General features: G+C 40.2%; 1 long non-coding RNA gene across 1 annotated transcript; it reads right to left on the reverse strand.

The window, feature by feature from the left end:
* Positions 1-7083: 7083 nt before the first annotated feature.
* On the reverse strand, positions 7084-16673 carry LOC127452135 (uncharacterized). Its single transcript, XR_007899202.1, has 8 exons — positions 16454-16673; positions 15255-15345; positions 10009-14812; positions 8924-9003; positions 8762-8827; positions 8505-8600; positions 7884-8130; positions 7084-7787 (listed from the first exon to the last, which is right to left on the reverse strand). It is a non-coding gene; the product is annotated as an uncharacterized LOC127452135 (long non-coding RNA).
* Positions 16674-18305: the final 1632 nt, after the last annotated feature.

Here is an 18305-nt window from a genome sequence, read left to right on the forward strand (position 1 = left end):
ATGTCCGAAGACATTGTCCCTTTGGTCCCTCTTGCACGGAACTTGGGACGCGTGGCTTGCGCTTTCCAATTCATCGTGATGGCTGGTCAGGACCGTCCGACTCGGCTACGTGATTCAGTTTGCTGGGCGTCCGCCCAGGTTCAGCAGTGTCCACTTCACCTTGGTGAAGGACGAAAACGCTGCTACCTTGTGCGGAGATCGCTACCCTCCTACGGAAGGGCGCGATAGAACCTGTCCCTCAAGCTGAGATGGAGTTTTACAGCCCCATCGTACCAAAAAAAGGTGGTGGGTTGCAGCCAATCTTGGACCTGTGAGTACTGAACTGGGCTTTACACAGACTCCCGTTCAAGATGCGGACGTAAAAACGCATTCTGGCGAGCGCCCGGCATCAAGATTGGTTTGCGGCGGTAGACCTGATGGATGCGTACTTCCACGTCTCGATCCTTCCTCGACACGGACCCTTCCTGCGGTTTGAATTTGAGGGTCAAGCGTATCAGTACAAAGTTCTCCCTTTCAGCCTGTCCCTGTCTCCTCGCGTCTTTACGAAGGTCGCAGAGGCTGCCCTTGCCCCGTTAAGGGAGGTGGACATTGGCATTCTCAACTATCTCGACGACTGGCTAATCCTAGCTCATTCTCAAGACATGTTGTGCACACACAAGGACCTGGTGCTCTCACACCTTAGCCGACTAGGGCTTCGGGTCAACTGGGAAAAGAGCAAGCTCATCTCGGGTCAGAGCATCTCTTTTCTCGGTTTGGAGTTGGACTCAGTCTTCTTGACGGCGCACCTTACGAACGAGCGCGCCCAGTCGGTGCTGGCCTGTTTGAAGGCGTTCAAACAGAAAACAGCGATTCCACTGAAACTTTTTCAGAGGCTCCTGGGGCATAAGGAATCCTCGGCGGTGGCCACCCCGCTTGGGTTGATGCATATGAGGCCGCTTCAGCACTGGCTTCAGACTCGAGTCCCGAGATGGGCATGGCGCCACGGGACACATCGCGTGGTCGTCACACCGGTCTGTCACCGTCTTTTCAGCCCTTGGACCAACCTATCGTTTCTACGGGCAGGTGTTTCTCTAGAACTGGTCTCCAGGCACGTCGTGCTCACAACAGATGCCTCCAAAACGGGCTGGGACGCTGTTTGCAATGGGCACGCAGCCGCCGGCCTCTGGACGGGTCCGCGACTGCATTGGCACATCAACTGCCTCGAGTTGTTGGCAATTCTACTCACCCTATGGAGGTTTCGGCCGTTGATCCAGGGCAAGCACATGTTAGTTCAGACAGACAACACGGCAATGGTAGCATATGTCAACCACCAAGGCAGTCTGCGCTCTCGTTGTATGTCACAACACGCCCACGTCTCCTCCACTGGAGTCAGCAGCACTTCAAGTCGCTGAAAGCGCATCCCGGGCAACCTCAACACTACAGCGGACGTGCTGTCATGATTGGTTACCCTCAGGGGAGAGTGGAGACTCTACCCTCAGGTGGTCCAACTGATTTGGAGTCAATTCAACAGGCACAGGTGCACCTGTTCGCCTCCCAAAAATCCTCCCCACTGCCCGCTCTGGTACGCCCTGACCGAGGCCCCCCTCGGTATAGACGCGCTGGCACACAGCTGGCCCCCTGGCCTGCGCAAATATGCATTTCCCCTAGTGAGCCTGCTTGCACAGACCCTGTGCAAGGTCAGGGAGGACGAGGAGCAGGTCGTCCCGATAGCACCCTACTGGCCCACCCAGACGTGGTTCTTGGACCTCACGCTCCTCGCAACAGCTCCCCCCTGGCGAATTCCCCTGAGGAAGGACCTTCTTTCTCAGGAATGGGGCACCCTCTGGTACCCGCGACCAGACCTCTGGAATCTCCATGTCTGGCCCCTGGACATACGACTGTAGACACGATCACTCAGGCTAGGGCCCCCTCTACGAGGTGCCTGTATGCCTTTAAGTGGCATCTGTTCGCTAAGTGGTGTTCTTCCCGACACGAAGACCCCCAGAGATGCGCAGTTGGATCAGTGCTTTCCTTCCTGCAGGAGAGATTGGAAGGGAGGCTGTCCCCTTCCACCTTGAAGGTGTACGTTGCTGCCATAGCAGCACACCACGACGCAGTCAGACGTGAGTCCTTAGGGAAGCACGACCTGATCATCAGGTTCCTAAGAGGTGCCAGGAGGCTGAATTCCTCCAGACTGCGCCTCGTTCCCTCATGGGACCTCTCTGTAGTTCTTCAGGGTCTACAGAGAGCCCCATTTGAGCCTTTGCAGTCAGCCGAGCTTAAGGCACTCATCTTGAGGACTGCCCTCCTGACTGCGCTCACTTCCATCAAGAGGGTAGGTGACCTGCAAGCATTCTCTGTCAGCGAAACGTGCCTGGAGTTCGGTCTGGGTTACTCTCACGTGACCCTGAGACCTTGACCAGGCTATGTGCCCAAGGTTCCCACCACTCCTTTTAGGGACCAGGTGGTGAACCTGCAAGCGCTGCCTCAGGAGGAGGCAGACCCAGCTCTATCATTGCTGTGTCCGGTGTGTGCTTTATGCATCTATTTGGATCGCACGCAGAGCTTTAGAATCTCTGAGCAGCTCTTTGTCTGCTTTGGTGCACAGCAGAAAGGAAGCGCTGTCTCCAAGCAGAGGACTGGCTCACTGACGCCATAACTATGGCATGTCTCGGCCAGGACATGCCGCCCCTGGTAGAGCTACGAGCCCATTCTACCAGGAGTGTAGCGGCTTCCTGGGCCCTGGCCAGGGGAGCCTCTCTAACAGACATTTGCAGAGCAGCGGGCTGGGCAACACCCAACATCTTTGCAAGGTTCTACAACCTCCGGGTGGAACCGGTTTCGTCCCAGGTAGTGGCACGCAACACAAGCGGATAAGCCCGGGATAGCCGGCCGGGTGTATCGCTTGCGCATAGCGCCTTCCACCTCCTTTTGAGCTGAAGACGTGCGCAATTAATTCCCAGTAGTGTTCAAAAGTTTGTTCCCTGGTTGACTTCCTCCGAGCCCTGTGGCAGTCGAGTTTTCGGAGAGATTCGCTGCCGGCCCAGTACATGCGCTAACTAAGAGTCCTGTTCTGGGGTAGGTGCTCCGCATGTGGCGGTTCCCTGTAAGGCTAGCCCCATGCGATATATATCTTCCACTAGTTAGTTTCCCTGTTGGCAAACTGCGTCTTCCTTGGGCAGAGCCCCTCTGCCCCAGTCTCCATGTTTGTAGTAACTCCTCCCCCATTGGGCAGGATCTATCTTGAAGACTCTCCACATGGTCAGAAAGACCATGTGACGTAACCTTCCATTTAAATATCCCCCCCTCTCTTTGGGTGAGGTGTGGTCTCCGCTGTGTCTTCCCCTTGGGAGGGACACCCCCCGACTAGACCTGGTGGCCCAGTCGGATAATCCCCCTTCTTTTTTAGGGAGTGGAAAAAAAGAAGGGGAAAAGAGGCCACGACTGGGTTAGCCTGTCTCTATCTTTTGGGTAGTCGACTTGTCCCCAAAGGGCCGCTCGACACTCATAACTATGTTGGGGGAGGTTACGTGTTGACCTGGTGTGCTGGCTATGAGGCACACAGTAGTCTGCCCACCACACACCGCCAGTTCACGTAACACAGTTCGGCCAATTGTGGCGTTTCTTATAGGGACCCCTAGTGTCACTACATCGACACGTCGACTGAGTGACAGACAGGGAACGTCATGGTTACTTGTGTAACCTCCGTTCCCTGATGGAGAGAACGAGACGTTGTGTCCCTCCTGCCACAACGCCGAACTACCCGCTGAAATGGCCGGCTCCTCAGCATAAAATTTGAATGAGTGGTTGAATACCAGCTCCTTTTTATACCCGTATGTCCGGGGGAGTGGCATGCAAATCCCACTCACCAATTTTCATTGGCCTTTTATCAAAGACCAGAGGTGTCTTGGGCTCCCAAGAGTGACCCCTAGTGTCACTACATCGACACAACATCTCGTTCCCTCCATCAGGGAATGGAGGTTACACAAGTAACCATGACGTTTTCACCAAAAAACACGGTTACTACTTTTATATTCATTTGTATTAAGTATTTTGTATATTATTACAGTTTATCTTGTATGTAATGATGCTTACAATGCAGTTTGTTGTAAATTTCCGTTTCCACTTGACTATTGAGGTGCAAATAGCCACGTGTGTGGCAGGTGCTACAGTATTTACACCTGGGTGCAAATTGTCACTCCGCAAATACTTTTTTACTTCCGGAACCGACTGTTGCGCTCTGTTGTAATCAACTGTGTATTGCATTTCCTGTGCGGAGCACTATATATGCCCTGTACACTTTTATTTTTTTTGACTTGCTGCCTTTAAGCATTCCAAATCGGTCACCTATGAGGTTTAATGATGGCAAGGATGCTGTCTTAGAAGGCAGCGAGGCAGTTCACTAGGTTTTGGATTTGAGCTTATGTTTTCCTTCCATTGCCCATTAGTTATGGGAAGTCTGATTCTTTTCTGCAAACCGGTTCTTTCAGAAGGTTAGTTTCAGTGTTATAGTTAAAAAAAACTAAAATGAAAACTAACTAAAATAATTTGATAACTAAAATGGAAATTATTAGAGAAAAAAAACTGAAACTAAACTAAAATACTTTTTCATAACTTTCAAAATGATTTCAAATTAATTTTACTTTTAGCTTTTGATATACTAGGGTGAATATGGGCAAAGTGGGACGCTTTTGGAAATGTTACATTTCTTGACACTTTGAATTATGATCTAAACAACACATAACCTAAGATTATACCTTTGAATAAAGATTAGGATCTTCTACCTCTGTCAAAAAAAATAAATAAAAATAAAATAAAAAAAATAAAATAAAAAAAAAGAACAGTAAAATGTCCAGTAGCAAAAGTTGCCAAACAGTTACCATAAAATTACAGCTTTTCCCTGTATACAGGTGCATCTCAATAAATTAGAATGTCGTGGAAAAGTTAATTTATTTCAGTAATTCAACTCAAATTGTGAAACTCGTGTATTAAATAAATTCAGTGCACACAGACTGAAGTAGTTTAAGTCTTTGGTTCTTTTAATTGTGATGATTTTGGCTCACATTTAACAAAAACCCACCAATTCACTATCTCAAAAAATTAGAATATGGTGACATGCCAATCAGCTAATCAACTCAAAACACCTGCAAAGGTTTCCTGAGCCTTCAAAATGGTCTCTCAGTTTGGTTCACTAGGCTACACAATCATGGGGAAGACTGCTGATCTGACAGTTGTCCAGAAGACAATCATTGACACCCTTCACAAGGAGGGTAAGCCACAAACATTCATTGCCAAAGAAGCTGGCTGTTCACAGAGTGCTGTATCCAAGCATGTTAACAGAAAGTTGAGTGGAAGGAAAATTGTGGAAGAAAAAGATGCACAACCAACCGAGAGAACCGCAGCCTTATGAGGATTGTCAAGCAAAATCGATTCAAGAATTTGGGTGAACTTCACAAGGAATGGACTGAGGCTGGGGTCAAGGCATCAAGAGCCACCACACACAGACGTGTCAAGGAATTTGGCTACAGTTGTCATATTCCTCTTGTTAAGCCACTCCTGAACCATAGACAACGTCAGAGGCGTCTTACCTGGGCTAAGGAGAAGAAGAACTGGACTGTTGCCCAGTGGTCCAAAGTCCTCTTTTCAGATGAGAGCAAGTTTTGTATTTCATTTGGAAACCAAGGTCCTAGAGTCTGGAGGAAGGGTGGAGAAGCTCATAGCCCAAGTTGCTTGAAGTCCACTGTTAAGTTTCCACAGTCTGTGATGATTTGGGGTGCAATGTCATCTGCTGGTGTTGGTCCATTGTGTTTTTTGAAAACCAAAGTCACTGCACCTATTTACCAATAAATTTTGGTGCACTTCATGCTTCTTTCTGCTGATCAGCTTTTTAAAGATGCTGATTTCATTTTCCAGCAGGATTTGGCACCTGCCCACACTGCCAAAAGCACCAAAAGTTGGTTAAATGACCATGGTGTTGGTGTGCTTGACTGGCCAGCAAACTCACCAGACCTGAACCAAGAGGAAAATGAGAAACGAGAGACCAAAAAATGCAGATGAGCTGAAGGCCACTGTCAAAGAAACCTGGGCTTCCATACCACCTCAGCAGTGCCACAAACTGATCACCTCCATGCCACGCGGAATTGAGGCAGTAATTAAAGCAAAAGGAGCCCCTACCAAGTATTGAGTACATATACAGTACATGAACATACTTTCCAGAAGGCCAACAATTCACTAAAAATGTTTTTTTTATTGGTCTTATGATGTATTCTAATTTTTTGAGATAGTGAATTGGTGGGTTTTTGTTAAATGTGAGCCAAAATCATCATAATTATAAGAACCAAAGACTTAAACTACTTCAGTCTGTGTGCATTGAATTTATTTAATACACGAGTTTCACAATTTGAGTTGAATTACTGAAATAAATGAACTTTTCCACGACTTTCTAATTTATTGAGATGCACCTGTATATTCTTTGTAATATTACAACCAAATTTTAAAATTACACATTTTTATTGTTAGAAAACATCTCTAAAATGTAATAAAATCTAGGAAATACTGCATAAATACAATTAAAGCCCACAATTTGAAGGTTGCTATCTTTTAAATAACAGCAGAATTATGTTGTTTCATAGAATTGTTCAATCAACCTACAACATGCGCCTGTCAAAGTACACATTTTTAAAAGTAAAAGAAAAATTAATTTAAATAAGTCACTTTACTGTTTTTTAAATCTTATTTAAAAATTTTCAACAGAGGTAATCTGTCAATAAATGTTCTTAACCTATAAATTTACAGTGGATAACCATTAAATATTGGTTGACCTGCCTACAAACTATTACAATGTACCGTTTATCCATGAGATCTCACTGTTACAGCACTGGATTCTATTGGTTAAATACAGAAAAATAATGTAAAAATATAGCTGCAAGCAGCAATGCGAATTCCTCCTCAAAATGGCAAATCATTTAAAAATTGATCAGTAGAGGGTTGGGGTTAAACCCTCCCGATGGAGGAATCCTAAAAAACACAGAGGTTTTAGAATACAAGTTTACAGTGCAAATCATATGACAGCAGCAAAAATAACTGAGAAAAATGATCACCTTTCAAACGTAAATGTTTTATTCAAATGAAACAAATATTATGTTGTCATGCTCTAGACACTGAAGTCTGCATTGGAATGTAAACAAACATGGCCATGGTCACAGCCTATCAATAATTACATTTATCTCGATAATAATACGATCCTTATAAAAGTTATATAAGCACACGTTTGACATATGAGAATGTAATAAATTTTTAAATGTAAATAAGATGTTTTGTTTAACAACTAAGAATCTAAAATAAAGGGTTGACATCAGTAATGCTTCATAGTTTTCGTTTTCTTTCTTTTTTTAATGCTTCGTCGTCTTCACTTTCCCCCAGTGACGTGTCACAGCATGTCACTTTTACCTCAGATTCGCATTGGCGCTCGTCACAGATTTTACACAAATTCTTTCGCTAATTGCATTTACAGTTTTATTTACACAATTGCCACAGAAAAAAGGGGACCTGCTTTTAAAAGAAAAAAATTAACAGATGAGATCAGAGAAATATATTTATTGAAGATGTCTCAGCTACTGCTTCATCACCTGCACACACCACACCAAAGAAGGTGGAGGAGGTAAGCTCTACCTGCTGGAGGGTTACCAGCAATTTTACCCCTCCTGGACCTCAAAGTCAGACCCCATCTGCATCTCCCACAGAGGTCTAATGCTGAGAAGATCAGGAAACAAACCACAGTTCCGCAGAACTGCTGGAGAAAACACCACCTGGAGTGAAAGTAAAGCTGGCAAAGTTGGTTCTGACTAATGTAAATTAGATTAATATAATTGAGCTTATATTGTAGTTTTGTGTGATGTACTCACTGGTTACACTGTATCCACCACTACGAGGGACTTGGGATCTCTGGGTCCTTCGTCATGTCCTTAATGGCCCCTTACTATTGATAGGGCACTCCACTGATTCCCTCAATTCAGGATCAGCCTGATAAGAGGGCTGCTTGAGGAGCACAGTTCAGGGGCCGCCCTGCCTCAGACAGCCAGGCATTTCCCCTCTGAGGTTCCTCAAACCACTTTCCAGGGTAGCAGGACCAGGCGGCACTGCAAGGTCCATCTCCAACACACGGAAAAGAAAGAAGAGGCACTTTAAAAAATACATATGTGCGCCGTGCAACACTTCCTTGTGTGTTACTCCATGCTTTGAGGAGTACCACACACTCAAACATTATTGAACCTATAAAAGGTTGTTTATATGTTCTTTATAGTTAATATGTAATATATATATATATATATATATATATTTATTGTTTTTTATGAAATTTGTAAGTAGTTCTTAAAATTACTATGGTGTATGAAATTTTTGTCTTGTTTAACCATAACTGTAATAAAACTCATTATTCAATATGTCATTGATTATGCCTCTTGATGAAGCAGAGCCAAGTAACATAGTACTTCACATCGTGCAGACTCAGGACATTTACAACTTACAAGTGAATAACACTCCTTTCAGCATGTTTTTGTTCCTCTCCATGGATGAATTAGTGACAAAGTGGAAGGGCAGGCTGGCATTTCATCAGTTTACACCTGCAAAAAGAAACCGATTTCACATTATTTGTGTGTGTGTGTGTGTGTGTGTGACATGCACACTGAGTATTTGCAAGACATGATTATTTATATCAGATCCACCACAGACATTCACCATTATGAGGGGCTTGGGAACTCTATGTCTGATGTAATAATCTTACCGCCACCTTATGTGAGGAAGGATACTGGTATACCAGTCTCACATTCTCCCAGCCGTGTTACAGGGCCTGTGGTACAGGGGGGGCAAATACGATGAGAATGACCATGATCACCTGAAAAATGACCAAAGAAAAAGCAGAGTAGTAAAGCAGTAATGTACTCACCATGTACATGAGAGCTGTGCAACACTCCCTTTTGTGTTAGCCCATGTTTTGAGTACCACACACTGATGCATTACTGAGAACTGTGAAATAAAATAAGCAGATGTTAGTTATGGTTATATTTCAATTGTTATGTATTGTAAATTGTGTATTTTGTCCTTGTAATTGGTTTATAATCTATGAAATGTGTGCATTGTGGGCTTTTGTTTACCACAAATGCAATGTAATTGAATGTTATGAATGCTATTTAGTAGCTGTTATGGTTATGTTGCTTTTATTTGTTAAAATATTTATATTGTTATTCATTATATTGATATTTATTAAAAAAAAATAAAAAAATAAACTTGTATTATCTATAAACAAATGCATATAAAAAGCATAGATCAATAGATAAAATTAAATAAAATCTAATTTTAAGAATAATGGTAATACAGAACTTATCTCTCACAGAGCAAAGATACATGTTTTTTGACATCATGTGGCTATTTCTCTATATTCTCTAGTAACACATTTGAGCATCTAATGGTGATGGAAGGAAATGGTGTGACTATACTACATTAAAAAAAAAAATCAAAAATAGTAACTATGCCATCACAGAAACAAAAACAAAAATGGCTTCAAACTTTATTTTAATTGTCCAGCCAATTGTCATACTCTGTTTGTTGGAATATGAGCATAGTTGAGTGAAACCCATCAGACACATGACAGATCATAATCCAAGAGACCAGATTTCAGTCATAACTCAATTTTGTAAAATGTGTATTTTGCCTTTGCATTAGAATTTATTGCTGATTAATTACATATCATGCTACTTTCAGTTGCAACCTATTCCTAATATTAGCATTAGAATATAGGCTATACCTCACACAATAGCATTTGATCAAAGTGAACACGATGAAACATTAGATATGTGCAATATGCCCACAACATTACACAAGCAGTGAACAGCACAAGCCATTATGTAAACTACATCCAAGTATGATAAATACAGATCATAAACAAATTATTCATGCATTTATCATGGTCTACAAGTGCCTGCACACAATTTTCAACAATTCTCAATCGAAAAAGACTTAAAATGTACTCACCAGGAGCAACTTTGTAATGCGTTGGCAGAAAAGTTGCACGTGGGAGGGAAATTCAAAGCCCGAGAAAATAAAAGAAATAAATGTCAATGTAAACCGTTGGTTAAAACATTTATTATAGTTTATACGTGCTTTAAACCAATGAGGAAGTAAACATGACTCGCAACGCTTACCTATACTCTGTCCTCCAGCTCCAAGCGAGACGAGTCAGCGGTGAGCCATCATGTGACTGCCCAGAGTGTCACATCACAAGCTTGGTGCGTCACACTGTAGTTTAAAATTTGATACGTTGTAAAATAACCGCCGAAAAAAAATTCACGCTGGGGGGGATCAGTTAAATCATTTACAATTTACGTGCGAAAGGTTAAACCCTCCCAGTGGAGGAATCCTAAAAAACATGTCTTTCTGTCTGAATCCTAAACAAAAAATGATGGCTATGGCTGGATTTGAACCTCTGACCCTTCACTTACCAGCACAACATCTTAGCCAAGTTAGCTATTCACAATGCTGAGTATTTCTGCTTTCAGTTTCTGTATATATTTAAAAAAAAGAACCAGTGGCTAGCATTGTCAGATTTCGCCCAAGTTCAAACAGCTGTAATTCAGTCATCTTTTGACATATCATGGTGAAATTTTGCATGGGACTTCAGAGTGATGTCATCTTGAAGCATGTTAGGTTTGAAAAACCATCAGTCAAAATGACATTTGATTTATTGACACATATATATTGAGGCAATATGGACATTTACATAAATACGCCCCTTTCAGCCGTTTTGTATTGTATTCATTTTTGCTAAGTAACAAATTGAAAGACATCAATTCTACACATAATAAACACCAAATGGAAGCAAAGAAATGGTTACTGTGGATCTTTACAAAAAATACTCCTAAGGTTTTAAAGATTTATAATAATGTGTATCTAAAATATACACAGTAATGTGAATAATGGCACTAATTACCTTCTCAATTTATCTGTAGTATGGACTGTATCAGTATACATTTATTAAAAGATTCAGATTAGGATTGCATGGGGAAAATATTATTTGGACATGGTGGTACTGCCACGTAGGTGTGGGAATTTGGGGCAATCTCACGATTCAGTTTGATTCCGATTCTTGGTGTTACAATTAGATTTAAATCGATTCTTAATTCACGACTCAAAACAATTCGATTCAATAAAGAGCACTGTGTGTCAAACCCGACTCCCTCTGCCCACTGAGCTGCAAATGAAGCATTAAGCTGCTCTTGATGAGAGACATTGTCTGACTAACAGAAAAAAATAGCGTAGTTACATACATATACACCTAATATATATATATATATAGCTGTGCTGAAATGTTTGCATACTCTGGCAGAAATTGTGAAATTTTGGCACTGATTTTGAAAATATAACTGATCAAGAAAAAAAAAAAGAGAAAAGGCTTTTAAGGATAGTGATCATATGAAGCCATTTATTATCACATAGTTGTCTGGTTCCTTTTTAAATCATAATGATAACAGAAATCACCCAAATGGCCCTGATCAAAAGTTTACATACCCTTGAATGTTTGGCCTTGTTACAGACACACAAGGTGACACACACAGGTTTAAATGGCAATTAAAGGTTAATTTCCCACACCTGTGGCTTTTTAAATTGCAATTAGTGTCTGTGTATAAATAGTCAATGAGTTTGTTAGCTCTCACATGGATGAACTGAGCAGGCTAGATACTGAGCCATGGGGAGCAGAAAAGAACTGTCAAAAGACCTGCGTAACAATGTAATGGAACTTCATAAAGATGGAAAAGGATATAAAAAGATATCCAAAGCCTTGAAAATGCCAGTCAGTACTGTTCAATCACTTATTAAGAAGTGGAAAATTTGGGGATGTCTTGATACCAAGCCAAGGTCAGGCAGACCAAGAAAGATTTCAGCCACAACTGCCTGAAGAATTGTTCGGAAAACAAAGAAAAACCCACAGGTAACCTCAGGAGAAATACAGGCTGCTCTGGAAAAAGACGGTGTGGTTGTTTGAAGGAGCACAATACGACAATACTTGAACAAAAATGAGCTGCATGGCTGAGTTGCCAGAAAGAAGCCTTTACTGCGCCAGTGCCACAAAAAAGCCCGGTTACAATATGAGACGCCTCACAGCTTCTGGCACACTGTAATTTGGAGTGACAAGACCAAAATAGAGCTTTATGGTCACAACCATAAGCGCTATGTTTGGAGAGGGGTCAACAAAGCCTATAGTGAAAAGAATACCATCCCCACTGTGAAGCATGGTGGTGGCTCACTGATGTTTTGGGGTGTGTGAGCTCTAAAGGCACGGGGAATCTTATGAAAATTGATGGCAAGATGAATGCAGCATGTTATCAGAAAATACTGGCAGACAATTTGCATTCTTCTGCACGAAAGCTGCGCATGGGACGCTCTTGGACTTTCCAGCATGAAAATAACTCTAAGCACAAGGCCAAGTTGACCCTCTAGTGGTTACAGCAGAAAAAGGTGAAGGTTCTGGAGTAGGGATGTGCTCTACGACTAATTTGACTGTCGTTTAAATGGAAGTTTTGTAACCGACTAGTCTAAAGAGAAACCAACCTTCAGCAAATTTAAAATTCTTAATCTATTCCAAATCCGATGCTAAATTCCACTGAAAAGGGGCATTTATCTGCGACGTGCTCGCCTTGAATTATGATCATTGTACATTAAATATAGAACATGACACGCATTCACTGAATCAACATTAGCGAATATTTAATATACATATTTATTGAAAACAATTGAATTAATAGTGCAGGATCAATGGAACAACCCTAATAGCCTGTTCTAAATGGAAATGACCAAGTAAAAGTTATTAAAATTAAAACATATTAAAACTGTCAGGACATTGTTGAAAATAATTAACATGTAGACCAAGCCAAATCTATGAGAGAGAAAAAAAATGCTCTGAAAAGTTGTGTGTATTTCACGACGTGCAGCCGTGCATTAACCATTGATCTAATATGACAGTTGTTCGGTAAACAACGTTAACCAATAACAGTTACGATGTAAAAAAAAAAAATAAATAATAGCTATAGGATAGAAAAAATGGGCCTGTGATGTAGCCTACAATAAACCTAATGTATTTTAAACATGACGTGCACACAGAATAAAAGATAGTTTAACCCATTCAGCAGTTGGCACCTTGCTGAAAATAGCCTTCTTAATCAGCAGATTTAAAAAAAATGGCATACCTAGTCTAAAACAGTTATTTTCTAGGATACTTACTCAAAAGCATACATTTTTTGATGAGTAAAATTAACATGTCGACATTGTCCGGTGAAAGACGGGACTTGACTCACCTGAGGCGTCTATCCTGCACTTGAAAAAGCCTGCTCAGCAGAAAAATAACATCCAAGCATGCACAGATGTAAAGAAGACTCAAATGTGAAAACATCCTTAGGGACTTTCAAACATTTGGAAAGCCGTTTCCCGCACCACCGAAGTGATATCATAACTACTTTGCTGACATTTTCCTGCGAGCGCCGCGAGTGAGAGAGGGAAGAAGCACACGCAGCCTGAAGTGAAATTAAACTCTGTATCTGCTCCAGATATCCTCTTTTTTTATTGTAATAGTTGTTTTATTAATTCTATTTAAAATATGTAACATTAATATGACAGTAATTTAAGTGCAGCCTCTGTAAAAATATAAAGCCAAATGTAAATGTGTAAAAATTATGATCAGTTTAATGGGGCAAATATTAACCGACTAGTAATTCCAGTGTCGACTAGCAGCATCAGAACCGTTTAGTCGACTAGTCTCGCACATCCCTATACTGGAGTGGCCAGCACAGTCTCCTGTCCTTAATATCATCGAGCCACTCTGGGGAGATCTCAAATGTGCAGTTCATGCAAGACGACCAAAGACTTTGCATGACCTGGAGGCATTTTGCCAAGACGAATGGGCAGTTATACCACCTGCAAGAATTTGGGGCCTCATAGACAACTATTACAAAAGACTGCATGCTGTCATTGATGCTAAAGGGGGCAATACACAGTATTAAGAACTACTGGTATGCAGACATTTGAACAGGGGTCATTTCATTTTTTTCTTTGTTGCCATGTTTTGTTTTATGATTGTGCCATTCTGTTATAATCTACAGTTGGATATGAATCCCATAAGAAATAAAAGAAATGTGTTTTGCCTGCTCACTCATGTTATCTTGTAGTACATATAGTACCAATTCTCCAAGGGTATGCAAACGTTTGAGCACAATTGTATATACACACACACACACACACACACACATATAATTAAGTAGAATTAAAATGGTGAAATAATAGGGTAAAGCGTTCTTAATATTTTTACATATATTGTAGAGAGTTGCGAGTATCGCTGTCTGGAGCTGGTTTGCTGGCTCTGGGAAACCGTCTCATCCTCTCTGGTTGTTAGCTTCGTAGCAGCAACTGTAGAGACAGTTTGCTAACCTGCAACCTAGCTAAGCTAACCCACTACCTAGCTAACGTTATTTACATTACTTGCTGTGTCGTTGTTCGCTCTATATCATGGTATTGTCATGGAATCGCATACCCCACCTTTAACTATATGAAATGCTCACATCAAATATCTCATAGAATGACATGTCACTGTTCATTATCACTGTGCACTTTAGTTTTCTTCAGTCTCAATTCACTCACCCTTAGTCATCACTACATAACAGTTTTAACATTAACTCTGAGAAAGATGTCAGTCATCTTAGGAGGCATCCATAAGGAAGAAAATCCCATAACTCCAGGCTTTGGACACTGTGGGCGGCTTCTCTCAATGATCTCAGTGGCCACCGCCTTGCTGTGAAAAGATCAAATCAAACGTTTATCTGTTTGAACCTGCAACCTGTGTACAGTAATTCTGACATCCTTTTTAGATCAATTTAGCATGCATACAATCATAATGTAAAATGTAAAAATCTGAAATCATGATAACTGTTGTTGTTATTGTTATCATCAGTAATTGTAGTATTAGTATCTGAATTAGCTGATCAACTGGAAGTTACTGAATTTCAATGACTGATTTTCTCTGCTCTGTCATTGTAACTAACACTTAAGAGTGTGTTGTCTGGCATAAGCAGTTTGATGATATAACCTGCTGGCAAATTCATAAAAAACACAAATATTGAATCATAGTATGTGTAGTTGTAGCACTAACATTCCAGCCTTCATACTGCATCAATTTGGTTGTTCCATTTTCTAATGTTGTGTGAACACAACCAAAAAAAAAAAAAAAAACATACCTTGGTCACGTGTTTGCTTGTAGGAATCTTCTGAAGACATGTGGGAACACAGCGAAATATGGTCCTGATGACTGGGTCGAACTGAGGTTTTCTGACATATCAGGGACAGAAGTGACAAAAAACAGGGGGGAAAAAAAGAACAGAAATAAGATAAGTGTTAAAATCCACTATTCACTATAAGGGTTAATTGTAATCACTATTTAAGTACAGTTCCCACACATTTTCTGAGTCAAAATGCCACACAAATTTAACAAGATTTTCATTATTACCTTTGTCAGCTTTATAACAATAATCACATGTAACGCTAGCTCTTTGGACTTCTGTCAAGAGCTAACCGCATCTTTCACTTTTACTGCCAAGTTAGCACATTAAAAATAAGCTCAATAATACAACTACCACTACAAACTAAGTAACGTTTGTTTGCCTGTACTGAACTTAACAGATGCACCATCAAATTAAATTTCTAAAACTAAGGTCCCTCAGCTCGTTAAAGGGGTTACAACTTCAGCTCTGATATTGTTTTGGTAGCTTAAATCTGTACACTTTGACAACTTAGCTTAACCTTGCACTAAATCACTTAGCTCGATGTCAGAACCTTTAGTTGATGCAAAACTTTAACACTTGGCATGAACACAGACTTCTGTGCAGCCAGGCTGTCTCTTCCTTCTTCAGACAGACAGCTCTCCTGCGGCGCAGCTGGCGCTCAGATTCAAACAGCTGATTCTCGGGCATTCATTGGCTGAACAGCTCCAATCACAACACAGAACTATTCGCTGACCTCATTTTCTATGGTTTACAAAAGTTGGATTCTGCCAAATATAAGATATTACAATATACCATATTTTTAAAGAGAGGGGTAACGAATTACTTAAAGCTAGGGTGTGTAATCCAGAGAGGCTAGCAGTTAGCAAGCTAGCTTTGAAAGCATAGAGCCCGCCCTCAATTCAGAGGTGTCTCCAAAGTCACGCCTCCTCTCTCTCACTCTCTCTCTCTCTCACACACACACACACACACACACACACACACACGAGAGACGTGTTGGTGGAATCATCTCAACGGTTTCAGATTACCTCATGTAAAAAAAAGTTTCATTTTCCACCGTAGCTGCTGTTAGCGTTGAGATAATTCGTAAATGTACACAAAATACATGAGCTAAATACTTACAATATATATATATATAAATCAAACCACGTAATTACCTGTCCAAAATAAAAACAGCAACCATGGCGTCATTTTTCAGACCCTTTGAATCCCGCAGTTGCCTCCAGCGTGGAAAAGCAACGCCAATGTTAATTCTGCTTTTAGCACGCTCTTCATCCAGACGTTTTTGCGTTGCAGAAGTTTCTAACACGGTCCTTCTTTTCTTGTTTCCTTTCACTGGTGGTTCAGGAGGAACAAAAGGTAGTTGAGGTTCGCCTTTCATTCTCGCGCTCGCTCTGCACAGCGTCAAGGAACTCGCGCTGATGACGTATGATGTCTGCGCGAACAAGTTGCGCGGCGGTATGCAAATATAGATTGACAGACAGGAAGTACATCCTATCATTACATTCGGACCGAACGCAATGATTGGTCGATTATTTATTTTTTAGTCCTGTCCCTTCCACAGAAGATATATATACTGTATAATATATATATATATATATATATATATATATATATATATATATATATATATATATATATATATTATTATTATTATTATTATTATTATTTTTACATTTAGACCACTTAAATTATTGATTGCTATCAGGATATGAAGAGACTTTCAACCAGTATAACAAAAAATGTTTCTGGAAAAGATTGCACACCCTAGCTTTAACAGTTTGACATTATTAAATTATTTGAATCAAAATATCCTTTATTATTTTATTCCCGGTGGGTGTTTCTGTGTGTGTATGAAGGACCAGTGCATTATAATAAAAACAAGTATTGTGCTAGAGTGTAGAGATTAAAATATCTTTATTTTACTTTTAAATCATTAATATTTGACCATAAGTCCAGGTTTGGTCAAATGCAGATGTTAAGCTACTGTTTTTGGTTAAATGTAATGTCTTTGTTGATGTGGACCTTAAATACATTTACCATGCATTTAATGTTAGAAAACAGAAAATTACTGTTAAGTTGCAGTTGTATTTTTTTTTTATTACACTGTATTGGAAGTAATTTTATAGAACAGTTCTGTAAAATTGATTTTCATTAGGTTTTATAATGTGTTTATTACTTAAAATTTACAGCAAACGTGTAAAAAACAAAAATTCTGTGTTTTTCAATAAATGCGCACAGAGCAGGAAAAAAAAACAATTTATTGGTCAGTGTTTTTACACTGATATCTACTAAATTAACACTCAAAACTGTAAAACAATTGTACAGTCGTGTACATAATTTAAAGTTACAGACTTTGACTGTACTTTTAAAGCAGATTTTAAATAAAATTAAACTTCTGTATTTTACAGGTATATTCTCTTATTATGAAAACGGCAGAAAAAAATCTGTAATTATTTACAGTAAATGTCAGTAAAAAAAAATGTTTTTTTTTTTTTTTTTTTTTTTTACAGTGTGGGACATAGGGAAAATGATTCTCTAGAAAATATTTACATCTGTTTGGAATAAATTGTTATATTTTCATATACAATTTCACATTAAGTTAACTTATACATTTGTATAACCATAACAAGATTTACCTCAAGTTTCTGTCATTTTCTTTACCATTGCAATTTAAAACCTCAAAAAGATAAAGGGAAAGTTGACCCAAAAATTAAAAGTCTCTTATCATTTACTCACCCTCATGCCATCCCAGATGTGTATGACTTTCTTTCTTCAGCTGAACACAAACAAAGGTTTTTAGATGAATATCTCAGCTCTTATGTCCATACAATGAAAGCGAATGGTGACCAAAACTCTAAAGCTTCAAAAAGCACCAGTAAATTGCACCAGTAAAAGCTCAGCTTTGTCAGCCATAAAAAATACTATAACTAAAACTAAAATAAAAACTAACTAAACAGAAACTACAAAACACTGAGAAAACTCAAATTAAACTAAAACTAACAGACA

The sequence above is a fragment of the Myxocyprinus asiaticus genome, chromosome 14 (genome assembly GCF_019703515.2).
Source record: "Myxocyprinus asiaticus isolate MX2 ecotype Aquarium Trade chromosome 14, UBuf_Myxa_2, whole genome shotgun sequence".
NCBI classification, from domain to species: domain Eukaryota; kingdom Metazoa; phylum Chordata; class Actinopteri; order Cypriniformes; family Catostomidae; genus Myxocyprinus; species Myxocyprinus asiaticus.